Source organism: Lethenteron reissneri, chromosome 13 (assembly GCF_015708825.2).
Source record: "Lethenteron reissneri isolate LAM-NWPU_2019-01 chromosome 13, ASM1570882v1, whole genome shotgun sequence".
Lineage (NCBI taxonomy): Eukaryota > Metazoa > Chordata > Hyperoartia > Petromyzontiformes > Petromyzontidae > Lethenteron > Lethenteron reissneri.
The window spans coordinates 2,224,292-2,238,892 of NC_083791.1; the positions used below are offsets into that span (position 1 = coordinate 2,224,292).

The following is a 14,601-nucleotide window of genomic DNA, read 5'->3' on the forward strand; positions in this document are numbered from 1 at the left end:
CAATGTTGCATCATTCAATTAATGACTTTGAAAGTTTGCTGAAGGTGTTTCAACTTGGCTGATGTTTTATTAGGAAAGTAAAGCATGTGTCTTCCAGCAGGGAGACACGGTGGCAGATAGCTTCCCTACCAATAAGGTTATGAGTTTAATTTGCAATCATAGCCCATCACCCCTCTCTCTAGGATCAATACTATTGTAACCCCTGATGTCAACAGTTAGCAGCCTATTAGAGACTGCTCCTTGCCATAGGAATATGGAATTTCCACCACTGGCTGAGGGATGCCCAAAAACCCGTTTGACCAAAAGGAGGCACTTTCTGTTGTTTGTTAAATTGATACAGCAAATGAACGATATAATTAAATAATTTTCTGGATTTTTTTTTTAGGGGGCATTTACAGAAGTATTTCAAGTACTTCATGCTGCATTAGGCCAGTGCTCAAACACAGGTGTCATTCAGTGGACGGCTTTTTACAATGTATTGTTTGCACATGTAAATGTGTAATTCCCAGGTGACAGGTACATTATTGTTTGCACCGTCAAGCACGCAAATGATGGACACATTCTTACGTGCACCATCAAAGCCAGCATCCTGTTAAAAATCATTTATTGTGATAACACGACAGCAGCCGAATAAAAAGCATTACACTGCCGGCCCGCTCAATCAATAAGCTCTTAAAACAGAAAGCAATTTTAAGGCAGTGCAAATGACTCTGGAGAGGATGGAGGTTGAACAGCACGGACGTATCATAAGCACCGTTTTTTCCATTAGTGATGTTTTTTTTCCTTCACCCGATTTATATTATCTGAATAGGTGTTTATTTTACCTTATCTGACGAGGTGGCTCGGCAGTAAAGCGAATGGCTCGCAATCAGAAGGTAGCGAGTTCAAATCCTGGCTGGGGGTTGATTCTAGACCCATCATCTATTAGGAGTCAAGAAAATAAGTGCGAACAGGATATGAGCACTGCCTTCCTGCACATTTTAGCAGGAAATCACTTTTAATTGTGATGTGTTTTCTCATTTGGTATGCCTTCTATACATTTGGAATTTTATTATCTTACTTGATTATGGCCTTCACTGGAATATCCTTTGTCACCTCCACTGTAAGTAAATTTTCAGAGCGATATAATTTCCTTGACTGACAGAGTAGAACCAGCACTTGTAAATCACTTCGAATAATTTGCACGTTTGTTTAACAGCTCCTTTAGTCCTAGTAATTGGATGCATATTTTATTAATTAGTATGATTGCATATATTATATATACAGAAGTGACAGGGTTACTATTTTTTACATAATTGTTAATTAATGCTTATTACTCATGGGTTTTGAAGGAAGATAACACATCCCCGTATTTGTTCATTTTAAATGGTGCGACCTTGCACCACGGCGGGTTTTTGCGGTTCTTCTGTGCGGCTCTCCGATGTGTTTTTCTAAGTTGTGCCACGCGTTTGGCACGACGTCCGATGTTTCACCCCACGTGATGAGCAACCATCTTCAGGAGCTTATTTCCCGTCGAACAACACGCTGCTCAAACCCGGAAGCTCATCGCAGAGCCATCTCTTTGACTACCGAATATGCTTTTTAATACATATACAATACAGCGTCGCGTGTGTGACTGGGGATTCAGGCATTGGTGGGTAAGTCATGAGGTTGGATATGTGAACATTCTATGTAAAATTACACTGTACATATGTTAATATGATAAATGGGTGAGTTACACTTTCCTGTACATATACGCTTTTTAGTCTTGTGCATGTCAAAATTTCTCGTAAATGGCACACAGTCGCATAAAATAAATAAATATGTTGATTTCTGGGGTCGATAATGAAGCCGTCTGTTTCAAAGAGAACGTGTCCAGTATAGATCACCGGTTCCTTTGCATTACCAGACGGAATGCGTGTTTAGATCAATCAGTGAAACAAATTTTGCAGAGAGTGGTTTCATGAGGTCAGCACATCAAAGAATTGACATGCTGTCGACACATGTCTTGTGATGAACGTTTGGTTGTATACGAGCATATAACTAATGGTCGATAATATTCCATGCAAAAAAAAACCGTTTTCTTTTTTGAAGATACATATTCTGGCGAATGTATCAGAAACTGTGGCCCAATTAATTAGACCAGGGGGCACTATGGTTAAAGTGCATGACTTTGAAGGCGCATGAGTTCACGTCCCAGGCTGTGTTCACTTCAGCCCATAATCCCTCTGGGATTGATAAGATATGTACTACTTTGTGGAAAACAACTGGCCTTTCTATGGATGGATTCTCCCCTATCATAGGAATGGTGGATTTTCACCACTGGCTCATAGTTACTAAAAGATAAGCACTTGTCACATTGCACGTTTGAGAAGTGGGACACTGACTTTTTGTGTTATCAGAGATGTCACCTGGTGATGAAATGTCCTTCTGAGACTCCCTCAATCAGCAGAGCATTTGTCAAGGAATTGCCACAGAATACGATGCAACAGAAATACTTCTGGAGTCACTTATTCAACACTCGATGTCTCTTCTCTTTCAGACTCTACACATTCACTTTGTGAGACTCATCTCATACACTCAGAGTGAGCGACCTGAGCTTGATTCCAAGCCATTGCTGGCATCACTTGTGAGATATATTTCAACTGTTCTTTGCCTTACATCACCAAGTCGGACTGACTTGGTCGCACAGGCTCCCATGACCAACATGGCATAGGGAGTTCGTCATCCAGCAATGAATTAACAACTTGCTGAATTGATTCATTCATACACTTCGATGAGAGAATGTTGTAAGCTGAAATCTCACCCCCCCCCCCCCCAATCTCTGTGGGGTTGATAACATGTGGAATAATTTGTGGGCAGTCAGCAGTGATCATCTTGGGGAGAGAATGGCACTGGCCAAAGGAATGTGGAGTTTCCATCACCTGCTCAAGGTTGTCAACAAATCTCTGCTGCCCCACATTCCTTGTGTGAGCATATTAAAAAAAACTTTGCCTATTGACTTTTACATTTTATTTAACATTTAATGCACCCTATAATGAAAAATAGCTAATACGTGTTTAAGATTAAAATCTTGAGGCATTTTTTAAAATGCAATATACATTTCCACTGTCACGAAGATGAATGAAATTATTTGAAAATGTTTCATAAAAATTTCATTTTTTAATATTGCCCCGCGGCGTTATCATTCCAACCTCCCCATCATCACCCTGGAAACCTCCCAAAAAAACTCCCCATGAATCCCAAGCAACTAAGTAACAAAAAAATCAAGGAGTGAAATCGATCAAACCTATCTAGGAGCCGAGGTTTTTGTTGCCCTATCTGTTTCCATCAATATTAAAGTGTGTCAGCCACACATCCGCGGCCTCCTAACCCCGTGTTGCACGAAGCCACATTGCCACCCTCCTTCCGCGGCGGTTTGTTATTGACTCATTTGTCACTGACTGTGTGAGTTTCATTTTGCCCCGCTGGACATTTTCAAGATTCACTGGGTGACAGAGGCCTTGGCGAATAATGCTGATTTGAAGCCTTATTTTGTTGTTGTTGTTGGGGTGCACGTGGGGGGAGGGGAGGGGAAAAAATACGCCTTGAGATCTCAGAGTAATTGTATGGGTTTTTATGCTGTGACGAAAGCAACCGGCGTGGAAAGTGGCCATTTGTCACCGCGTTAGCGGCGCGAATGGAAACGGATTTCGGATGAAATGTGCGTCTGCTGTATCTGGGCGTTTAACAATTTAATAACGGTTCCTTAAATGTGTGCAGCCTTGGTAGGTAAAGAGAGAGTTACCATTCAATAGGGCGTGTTGCCAGCACACGAGAAATTAGCTCAACATGAAATAAACTAATCTCTGCTTCGTTTTTGGCTGCCTGTGACCAACTGCAATTTAGCATGCACTGAAATTACCAGAAAAGTTAGCTATATAACGTCAAGTATCGCAAGTTATATAGGTGAGCCAAATAGTGTAAATGTCTATGATTAACCATAGAGGTTTTTTGGGTTAGATCGCGTAAATATAAATGTGTCGTTAAACCCGACACCACACGACACAGCCAATGAGTAAGGTTTGGCATTGAAACAAACCATTCCATTTTGTTACTAGTTCAGCACACTAGTGTGTTGGAGAGTAAACTCACACCATTTACAATTTGATTACGTTTCGCCAGGTTATTACAATCAGCCTCATCAGGTGACGACACACTGGTGTGCGCACCAGTGTGCTGTACTAGTAACTAATTGGCGTGTTTTGTGTAAGTGATAAAAATCACTAATTGGTTGTGTCGAGTGGTGGCGGGTTTAATGACACATTTATACTTACGCGATCTAACCCAAAACACCTCTTTTATGGATATTGGTGGCAAACCCCTTTGTGTTAAACCGTCTCTGATTAAATTCTTAGGACACATTCTTATGACAGGGGCAAGTATATCCATAATACAACTATTGTTGACCCACAGAGTAGCAGAATTTAGCAGCATTGGTTTATTAAGCTGCTTGGGATGTAGCTGTAATTCCACTATGGTTAACGTAATGATCTTGGCATAGTGATGACATTTGTGTCTCGCACCAAGAAGGGCCTGGATTCGATGCCTGACTCGTACACCTTTCTGTATGAGTTTTCTCCAGATTCTCCGGTTTCCTCCCACATGTATAAATAATGATTACTGGATCATGGGACCTTTTTGCCAGTATCAAAGTATGAAAAATAAGATTAGATTTTACCCTTCCTGGCAATACAACAGGTTTTAAGATGTTCAAGCACCAATTTAGATACCTTTTGCATGAAATAAAGTCTGCATTAACCACACGTACTTGTGGTGAACATGTAGAGAAACATGCTCTGATAATAGATATAGATAGATAGATCGTTTATTGTCATTGTCACCAGTACAACGAAATTTAAAATGCTCACCAGTCAGGGCATCATTCATAAATTTAAATTAAATAAAACAAGTATATGGGCATTGTCTTTGAAACTGATTGGCCTACACCAGAGACAGCCTTCTCTATGGCCTAGTCTCACCAGTGCCAGGCCAGAGAACGCCAAAATGCAAACAATATAAAGACAATGCACGTATCAGAGCATTTATAGCTCGGGGTGAGCAGCTACATCATTGGATACCTTTTTGGCAGGATCAAAGTATGAAAAATAAGATTAGGTTATACCCTTTCTGTCAATACAACAGGTGTAAAGACCGAATATATTTCTATTAAAATATAATAATGAATGGAGTGTGTCAAACATCCCATTGTGTGAACACAGAGCTCGCACAATTGTTGGTGCCAATTTCTAGCTGCCTTCCTGCTTGTTTGTGGTTGTCCGTGCCCCTGAAGAAATCTCGCACTCTCTCTTTCTAAGAGTGAACAAAAAACAGTGTGCGTTACAAACTCTAAATAACACTGCTTTTGTTTTTTTTACGTGGCATAGAGCCTCGCTTGCTTTCTGCAGAAGATTCAGCCACTGATCCCATGTATAGTGTTTTCGTGGCGAGCGTGCTGAACACCAAGCTAACAGGCCTCAATGGCAGAACATGTAAAAATCCAAACCATTGGAACGCACGCCTTTACTTTCTTTAATTAAATGACACACATTCCTAGAACTTGTAAGTTGACATGCTTACCATGTTAGCTTTAAGCACACCTCATTTTACTGCTTTTCAACCGTTGTAATTTAATAAAGGGAGCGATTTTTATTATTTATTTCCATTAACTGAAATTTACACGGTCAAATACAAACGATATTTGACGTTAATCTGAAATGACGTTAAGTGAAAGTGTCACAAATTCACTGAACGTGTAATAGTTGTCAGCTAAATATTGTGCCTGCCACACAGTAGTTAATTGAAAATGCACAAATGCAATCTAAGTTTAACCCATTCAACTGTGTCCTGAATTCAATTAAGATATGGCGAATTTGCATTCATTTTCTGTGACACCGGTTATGAAAGCGCAAAAAGACAAATTGCCTCACATAGTGCAGTGTGCCTTCAGGAGAGTGAAAGAAAACACTGATTTCATGATGTTCACTTCTAAAAAGTTCTGAGGCAAAAATAATAAAATAACACCTTCAGTGGAAAAGTTAATTTCTAGCCATGGGCTTTCTTCACCCAGCTGATTTTTTCCTAAATATATTAATTCCCAGACACTACAAGTTTCGCTACCAGCCTGAAGGAATAAATGGATCAATTTTCCAATTCATCTAATTTATCTTCACCATTGCTTGAGCAAACAGCAGTGATGTTTAGATAAAAACATTTTTATTCATCATCATCAACCATGGTCAATCTACCAATTAAAGGGCTTCCAGGTAAAGGTTTAACATGGGAATGATGGCACAGGTAGTGGCAACCCACCACCAACGCCGGCCGTCGCCCATCATTAGCTGCCCCACCCATGCTGATATTTGGGCTACGCCCATTTTAATCATTTATAAACAGTTTGCCTTTAGAGGCTAACCCCCTTTTCCTGATGACGACCGCTTGTGTTGCGATTGAAACGTCGTAGTTTTTGTTATTTTCTTTGAACCTATCTACGTCACTTTACCAAAAGACCCAAATAATATGAATTCCTGCAGTCATGAAAGCTTTAAGTCAAGATTTGTACGGTTCGTGTTATTTATAAATATTTGTTTTTATTTAGGCCTTTGTGAGAGCTTGGATGACTGCACCAATTTCTACTGAGGCAAATGTTATCATCTGTACAGGCTTAGCAGGATGGTCTTTAAAATACATAAGCTCTTCCAGAATCTGAAGAAAAATTTGTGGTTGATGGTAGACAAATGTTTCCCTGCTTGCTCCCAAGGGGTGATTGGCCACTAAATTATAAGTAACAGTAATCTGGTTATAAGATGGAAAATTGGTAATACTATGGGACTGCTGGGCTTCTCTTTGTAATCTGATTGCATGAAGACATTACTTATCATGCTTTACTTCCCAGAATCATAGATGGACTGAAGTTGGACATTTCTGATTTAACTGAAATGATAATTGTTTCGAGGTGGTCACAATTTTAGCAAGACTGTCCGATGCTAATTCATATTCATTGGCAATCAGCTCACAGATTCTTGCCTTTAATGTCACTGCAAAGAAATGTTTCTCTGATTACTTAATTATTCCTACGATTAAATCACTTCATGGAAAAGCTCATTGAATTCCAACAGACCCATATGGTACTTTAAATGAAGTTATAATTCCCAGATATAATCCATTTGTGGGCACAGACAAGTTTCAAATGAACAGCTTTTAGATTTGTGCTCACGTGAAAATATAGTACGGTATGTGTTCTTGTCTTTTAAATTGTCTCCTTTGTATAAACATTTCAATATTTAATATGTTGCAAGTATTGATACAACAACAAACAAACAAATTCACATACATGTATGATTTTCTTGTTCCGCAAAACAAAAGCAAAACAAAATAGAACCCACCGCTGGAAGGGCTGATGGGCGACGGCCGAGACTGGCGATGCATTGGCAGAGAGCACGCTGGAGAGGATGACCAACAGAGAGGCGGAGCAATGAGGTGAGCTCGCGTGTAGGAGAGGGCTCCATTGTGGTATTGCAAGACCATCAGGGATGCTGACATCATGAGAAGGCCTTCATCCAACAGTGGATTGATCATGGCTGCTGATGATGTGGATTTAACCCAGTTCAACCTGTCCGCACATCTTGACTGTCGTATATTAAACACATTTACAGCATTTAGCCAACAGGTTATTATGTGGGTGCCATCGTTGCGAGATGTTAACTGCCTCACCTGATATACAGGAGGTCGTGGGTTTGACCCTGACGCCTGTATATTTGGAGTATGTATATTCTCCCCGTGGTCGTGTGGATTTTCCTTCGGGTCCTCCGGTTTTTCTCCACATTTAGAATCAACGTGCGTTTAGAATATTTGGCTGGTATAAATGTCCACGTGATAAGCCACGTCATTGAGCTATTATTTGTGGTCAGGCCGCTTCTGAAAAAGAGCTTTATAGCTCAGTGGGCCTTACCTGGTAAAATAAAAATAGTTTTGTTTATTATGCTTCTTCGAAATTAACGCCAACGCATCTCGCACCTCCGATTACATTGTCACGCTTGGCTACTTATGGTGCGAAAGACGTTCAACATACATTTGCACACACCTGCGATCCAGTGCTTCGGAGGTGTGGTTTGTGGACCACATAAAGACAGTCATGTATGCCATATCATCACCTGCATAATTAAAAGGCAGTGGGAGGCTGCAAGGCAAGCAAGCTATTGACCTATCTCCATGGATATTTGATTGCGAATTCTCAGTCATGTGTGGTTGTCATGGCACTTTTTCTTCCTTTACGACACTTATTAAATACCTATTAAAAGAGACTGGACACACATCTCAAACAGGACCCTCTTTAATAGCTCGTCACGAGACAGGGTCCCCCAATGTTTTAATATTCACACATTTTACACATAAGTCACTGCAAGGTCAAAAATATGCCGATATTTTACATTGAACCATTTTTGGACCATTATGGTCAAATCTGGAACTGTTCTGATAACGCCACGGGGTCATTAAGGTCCATCTCACTGCAGACTCGGAGCTTCGCGCCCTACGGAATCTAGCGGGCAGCTGTGGGGGTCGAGCCACTGACCCTTTGCAGCTGTCTCAGTGGTAAGTGCACTAACCACTGGGATATATGGCTGCCTATTGATTTATGTGCTTAAATCATGCTGTTTAGCTGCTGTTCGGGTGAAAGTACAATTTACATTTCGTGCATTATTCACAGACACTGAACAATACGACCCTTTTAAATAACACTGCTGGGTTGTGTGTAATTGAATTCTCTGTCTGAAAGTCACAGTCACAGTCAATGTGAATTCCTACTTAAATTATTGCAGTGCGATACTCAAAACTGCATGAAGATGGCAACGATCCGTGTCGGTTTTATTGGTGCCCAATGGCTATACCATAGGAATGTGGAATTTCTACCATTGACTCAGGGCTGCCAACAGATTAACATTGCCCAGTGCTCTCATGAGCATGAAGATTATGTCTATTTGACTCTGCTACCCTGGTGCTACTTTATGAAGTGTACTTGGCTAGCTGTGTATACCACCCTCTAGTATACAATGCCCAATATGTTACAAAAACACATTCTTACACACAACAAGGATGATTCGAGTTTCATCATGAAATATTTAATGCAATATTGCGTCTAAAAACAAATAAACATGTAATGAGAGTTTTCGTGAGTAGCCCTCTCAAAGCACCTGTGAATGAGTAAAACAACAGAATAAGGAACATATGGTCAGATGTACAGGATATAAATATAACGAGATAAATGAACAACTCTGTGAAGTGATGAAGTAGATAGGTGGAGCAGATGGACTGTTTGATTTCATAATTCAACAGACACCCAGGGTCATATAATGCCGAGGGAAACGGCGTAGGTTACATTTGAAGCCATTTAAGCACACGATGCAAATAAAATAACACGATAAACAGCATAAATTTAAGCACACACGCAAATATAAAGATGAACATAAAATAAAATGCGCCGAGTTGAGGCTGCATTAACACGGCATAAGAGTGCAGATGTCCCAGGTGTGGGCTCATGGGAACTGTTTTGCGAGTTCATGGCTGAATCTCCGGCATTATTATCCAGCCTTGCTGCAAGTTAACCCCTACTCGCTTGTCAAGCCCAAACATTATCTTTGTTTTTTTTTTGCTAAATACAATACACATACAAAAATAAATCACAGTCTAAACATTCCTCCAAGAGTGATCCGTGTCCATACAACGTTAACAAATAAGTTGATTTTAAATGACCACATAAGGCACCCTTAGGCACAGCTTAAAACTACACCTTGAGATATATGTGCTAGCTTATGTGGCCTTGTGTGGCTATTGTCTGTGATTAATGCTTCGCTTTTTGATACATATGCTTAAGACTAATTCCCTCGATGCTGGCCTATTCAAGTCGGGTGTTTTTTCAACTCCACTGGGTCTGAGTGTCATTGCAGGTGAGATGAATGAACATTAGCTTTCGTTTTGAGCACTTGGATGTGGATATCTCAACATCACATCCACACGGAGCAGGGTTAAAGCGGCCGCTGTGTCTCCGGGGTCCCTATTACTGGGTCTGAAAACTCCCCACTGCCATTCCGCACACAAAACTGACCACATGAAAGCAACTGGCTAAAGAAATAGCGTGAGAAAAGCTGACGGGGCTAAGGCATTGGATTGCTACTCTTCAAATTGCTCTGGGGAACCACAAAAGTACACAGCACTTTGCCGTGTGTATGGGTGGTGTGGGGGATTTTGGAAAGGGAACACTTTGGCATGCACAATTGGCACTCGTGAGAACACGCAAATCGTGTCTCAGTCACACCACTATATATTCTTTTAATGACAAAAAACTTGTGGTGGATTTATGTGTGTAACAAATGTGAATTCTAAGGTGGTCTAATAACAATGATGGTTTAAGAAATGTGGAAATGTATTATATATCGTTGGTTGCTAGGTGGCTCGTGGGGGTTGGCTAATGGCTGTTGGAGCATCAAGCCAGCATGGCTGACATGGGTTTAGTTCGTAGGTGGCCTCCCAAAACTAAAGAAGTTACTTTGTGTCGTGAATTGATTGTCTGTGTTCAGTTTATTATTTTATTTTTACACGCTTATGCAGATGCCGCAAAGCCTAACCCATTCCCATTTCAAGACGTTTGCAAGTTGCAGGGCGGGTCCTGTTCACCGCCGAATCTTGGAATGTGCAAGTGGTTAGCTTTAATTTTATTCACAGAGTCGTAGCGCCGTTGTTTTCAAGACATTGCCCTCACGGTAGAGAACTGTAGTGACACAGGCCGCACTCTATGATAGCTGGCGCCAATCTGTGCCACACGTCCTCCCGTGTGGCCTTGTGGGAGCCTCGGTACGTCTTCCAACCTGAATACGCACCGGTAAAGTTATTTCATTTCATTTTCTTCTGACGTACATGTACATATACGTCATCGGAATGGAAGAAGAAGGAGAAGGAGGAGAAGGAGAAGAAGAAGCTAATGATGAACATGTATGTCATCGGAATGGGAAAGGGTTAAGAAGCCAGCTCTCACCATAAGAATTATAATTTCCGCGACTGGTTCTGGTCTATCAACAGAGGGAGGCAATTTGAGTATTCAAACATGCGTAATGTATGGCTGCTATAATCGATTTTATTTCGGATTCACTGCCCCTTGTCATTCGACTTTGTATGAGAACCAACGCATGCCGTGCAGCATTGGGGCTTGTTTGGCCATAATTCACCATGCTGATCAGTGTGGGTTGGTGAAGATAGTTAACATTATTACACATTCAATTTACACGCAAAACGCACACCTACAAGAATATTCCACTGACGTTTTCCAAACGTGTAAAACTATATCTAAATGAATAAAATACGCTACGGTAGAGACTCCCCTTACCAGCAAATTGTTCATGGTCAAGTGGAGTTCATGGGAAAATATATTTCAATAATTAATTGTTTATCCACTCTTTTTTGCCGACAATGGAACAAATTCATGGATAGCCCCACATGATTATGATCTGTGATTTCCCACATCAGTGGAAATCGAGAAATGAGCACTGCTGTATATTTGTTTTTTGTTCTTTCATTTCAGGGGACCATATTAATGCTCATACTTGCTTAACGTTGCGGAAAGAAGACCAAAACGCGTTTGAAACTTGCTCGTGACAAAATAAATTTCATGACCAAAACGCGACCTGATTTGTGAGGCGTCAGCGCATTGCCACCCTTCCTTGAACCGTTCATTAAGCGTGAGCTGCGGCGCAAGTTTTAATTGTCAAAATGTGACTTCCCGCTATTCAACTTTTTTTATTCATATCTATGTGCATTTGAGCACGGATCATTGACGTATTCAAATAAGTAAAACATTAAATGGACTTAAAAAAAAGCCTAATAGAGTTATATGTGACACGTTTTGGTCATTATTTGAAAACGACAAACAAAAGTACATCACGATATCACAAGCAATCACACACCATCTCAATACCAAGCAACAAAAACAGTTAATTGTAATTGTAGGGAAAACAGCAGCAGGTTGTCATTAAATATAATTAAATATAAATGTACTATTCCCCCATACATTTTGAGCTGTAATACATTGAATTTTAAGTGGTGAGCAATTTTACATTCAATTAGCTTCAGGGGACTTTCACATGAATTCACGCGTGCACTCATCTGATCACTTACACCCAGATCTTCCTTTACAATTAATTTCAGAGATGCAGAAAATACTCAACGGGATCTTGCCAAGTTCAATAGGCAACTACTGTATGACTATTGCATCTGGCCAGATGGTGGTGTGAGTAGAGGCACTTTGATTTCAATTAGAAGATTGATAGTCTAAAATCCTGGTCAAGTATCTGCCTCAGCCCTTCATTTATCCATTCATGCGAATTAAGTGTATATCACAACATACAGCTTCAGATGTTTTATCACAGTTCCTGAGCACAGGCTCAAAGGCCCAAAATATCAAGTTGCCCGCAACAAACATCACTATTAAGTAGTAATGGATTAGAGTTCATACATATCTTGAATTGTGCAAGGTTATTTGAAGAACTTTGGAAATTAGACGATGAGAGTGACTTAAAAAGATTAGCAGTGCGAGGGAAGAAGCAGAGATAGAAGTGTTGTGAAGTGCAGTGTTGTGAAGTGCAGTGTTGTGAAGTGCAGTGTTGTGAAGTGCAGTGTTGTGAAGTGCAGTGTGGTGAGTGAGTGGGTGAGCTTGTCAGCAGGTGAGTATATGAGTGAGTGAGTTGTTGTGACCTGTAGTGGGGTGTTTGAGTAAGTGTGGTGAGTGAGTGAGTGAGTTGTTGTGACCTGTAGTGTGGTGGTTGCACATTATAGATAAGATGAAACAGTCAGTCTGACAGACTGAGGCCTCAGCATGAGTGGAGGAATTGATGAGAGAAGTTCAGGGCAACAGTAACCATGGAAGCAGAAATAGCTAGGCAGATGGTGTGAGCGGTAGAGTTGAAGGTTAACTCAGCTTATCATTACAAACACAGACATAATTTCAACCGTGATGATGGGTACAAACTTAGTAATCATTGGAAAGATGTTATCAACCATGCAAAAAAGATTTAACTACACATTTTTGGACCATCTTATCTGACAGGCACTATTTTAATCTACCGAGTGTTAACATCCCCATCGTTTAACAGTATTCTCCAGCAGCATAACAAAATGCGGCTTAATCGTATTTAATTAATTTGCCCACCCAGCAGCATAACAAAAAGCAGTACTTGACCACTTCACAACTCCTCCTCCCCCGCGGCCCTTCCTGGCTCCTCCCCCCTTAACCACGATATAAAGTCGTACCTCTTGGGACTTCTCTTCACTTGATACAGATATTTTGCTGTGACAGTTTCACCTGAAGACGGAAGCTTGTGTTGCCTCCGAACGTCGTGATTTTATTGTTTTTTACTTTTATTATTTTAATTTCATTTTTTACCTACGTGACTTTACCGAAAGAACTAAGAGTATAAAAATAATTAATAAGGTATGGTTGATAACCGTTGGAAAAGAAGAAAGGGGATTGAAAGAAAGATGAGAACCTGCTAGAAAGGGGGGTACAGGATATATAAAGAGCCCGAGAGAGAGCTCAGTGCATGCTGGAGTGAAGCATCTCAAGTATGGTCTATATGTATTTGCACATTGTCTGCGAATACACCATAAAGTTGAGTTAGACTTGCCTCATCCGAAGTCCTCTTTACATATACAGTAGCCTATAACTGTGTTAAAATTGCTTTAATCTAAATGTCCTGCAAAGAGACACAGATCAGCTGTTAATGCAGAAAGAATTACATTGGTGCCCAATTTCTAAATTTTTCTCTCTATCACCTTAACTTTAGGGTATGTTTTCGCGAATATTTGTAACTATTATAACACGAGCAATTGCTACCATTATTTCCCCATTGCTTTCATGTGTAATTATCTGCACAGCCATAATTACTTTTCTGACAATTACAATCACAATTTTACAACATTCTTCAACGTAGGTAATTTTTCCATTTAAGACTTTGCAAATCACTAATGTTTTTTTTAATCTGTAAATGATTTTTCACGGATGCTAATTATACTAATTATTATCATTCGGCACCATCCGTGAGTATAAATACAACAATATATTTGTTGTAAATATAATAATAATGCTCATCCAGTTGGCACGTGACTCACAGTCAGAATGCAGTGAGTCCAGATATCGCTCACGGGGCCAGCACGACTCATCATCCCTGTGGGGGTCAATACAACTGGAACTATGTTTGCTTTCGGAAGTTATGTAATGTTTTATGTAAGTGTGTAATTACCACCATTGCCATTATATGGGAACTCCACTGCTTATTGCTTTCTTGACGGTGGGAACATCGTGTCATTAAAACTGTGAATTTCGGTGGCACTCGTACATGCCACTCTGATACAAAGTTCAGTTATGGATGAAGACACTTCGACTTTGGTGTAACTGGGCTTAATTAAAAGCAATTTAGTCCGAGCCAAACGTGCGTTACAGGGAATGTATTTCCATTAATATCGTTTTTTTATGTTTGTGCAGTATTTCAAATTCTCCTGGAGTGAAAATGCTTTGCCCTGATTTTCTATTTGCTTAAT

General features: G+C 40.3%; 1 long non-coding RNA gene across 1 annotated transcript in view; it reads left to right on the plus strand.

Annotated features, from left to right (window-relative positions):
• Positions 1 to 14,601, plus strand: part of LOC133341956 (uncharacterized) — a 121,188-nt gene that overhangs the window by 23,687 nt on the left and 82,900 nt on the right. Inside the window, exon 2 of the long non-coding RNA XR_009755078.1 lies at positions 7,384 to 7,497. This is a non-coding gene — a long non-coding RNA (uncharacterized LOC133341956). The remainder of the gene's footprint in view (positions 1 to 7,383; positions 7,498 to 14,601) is intronic.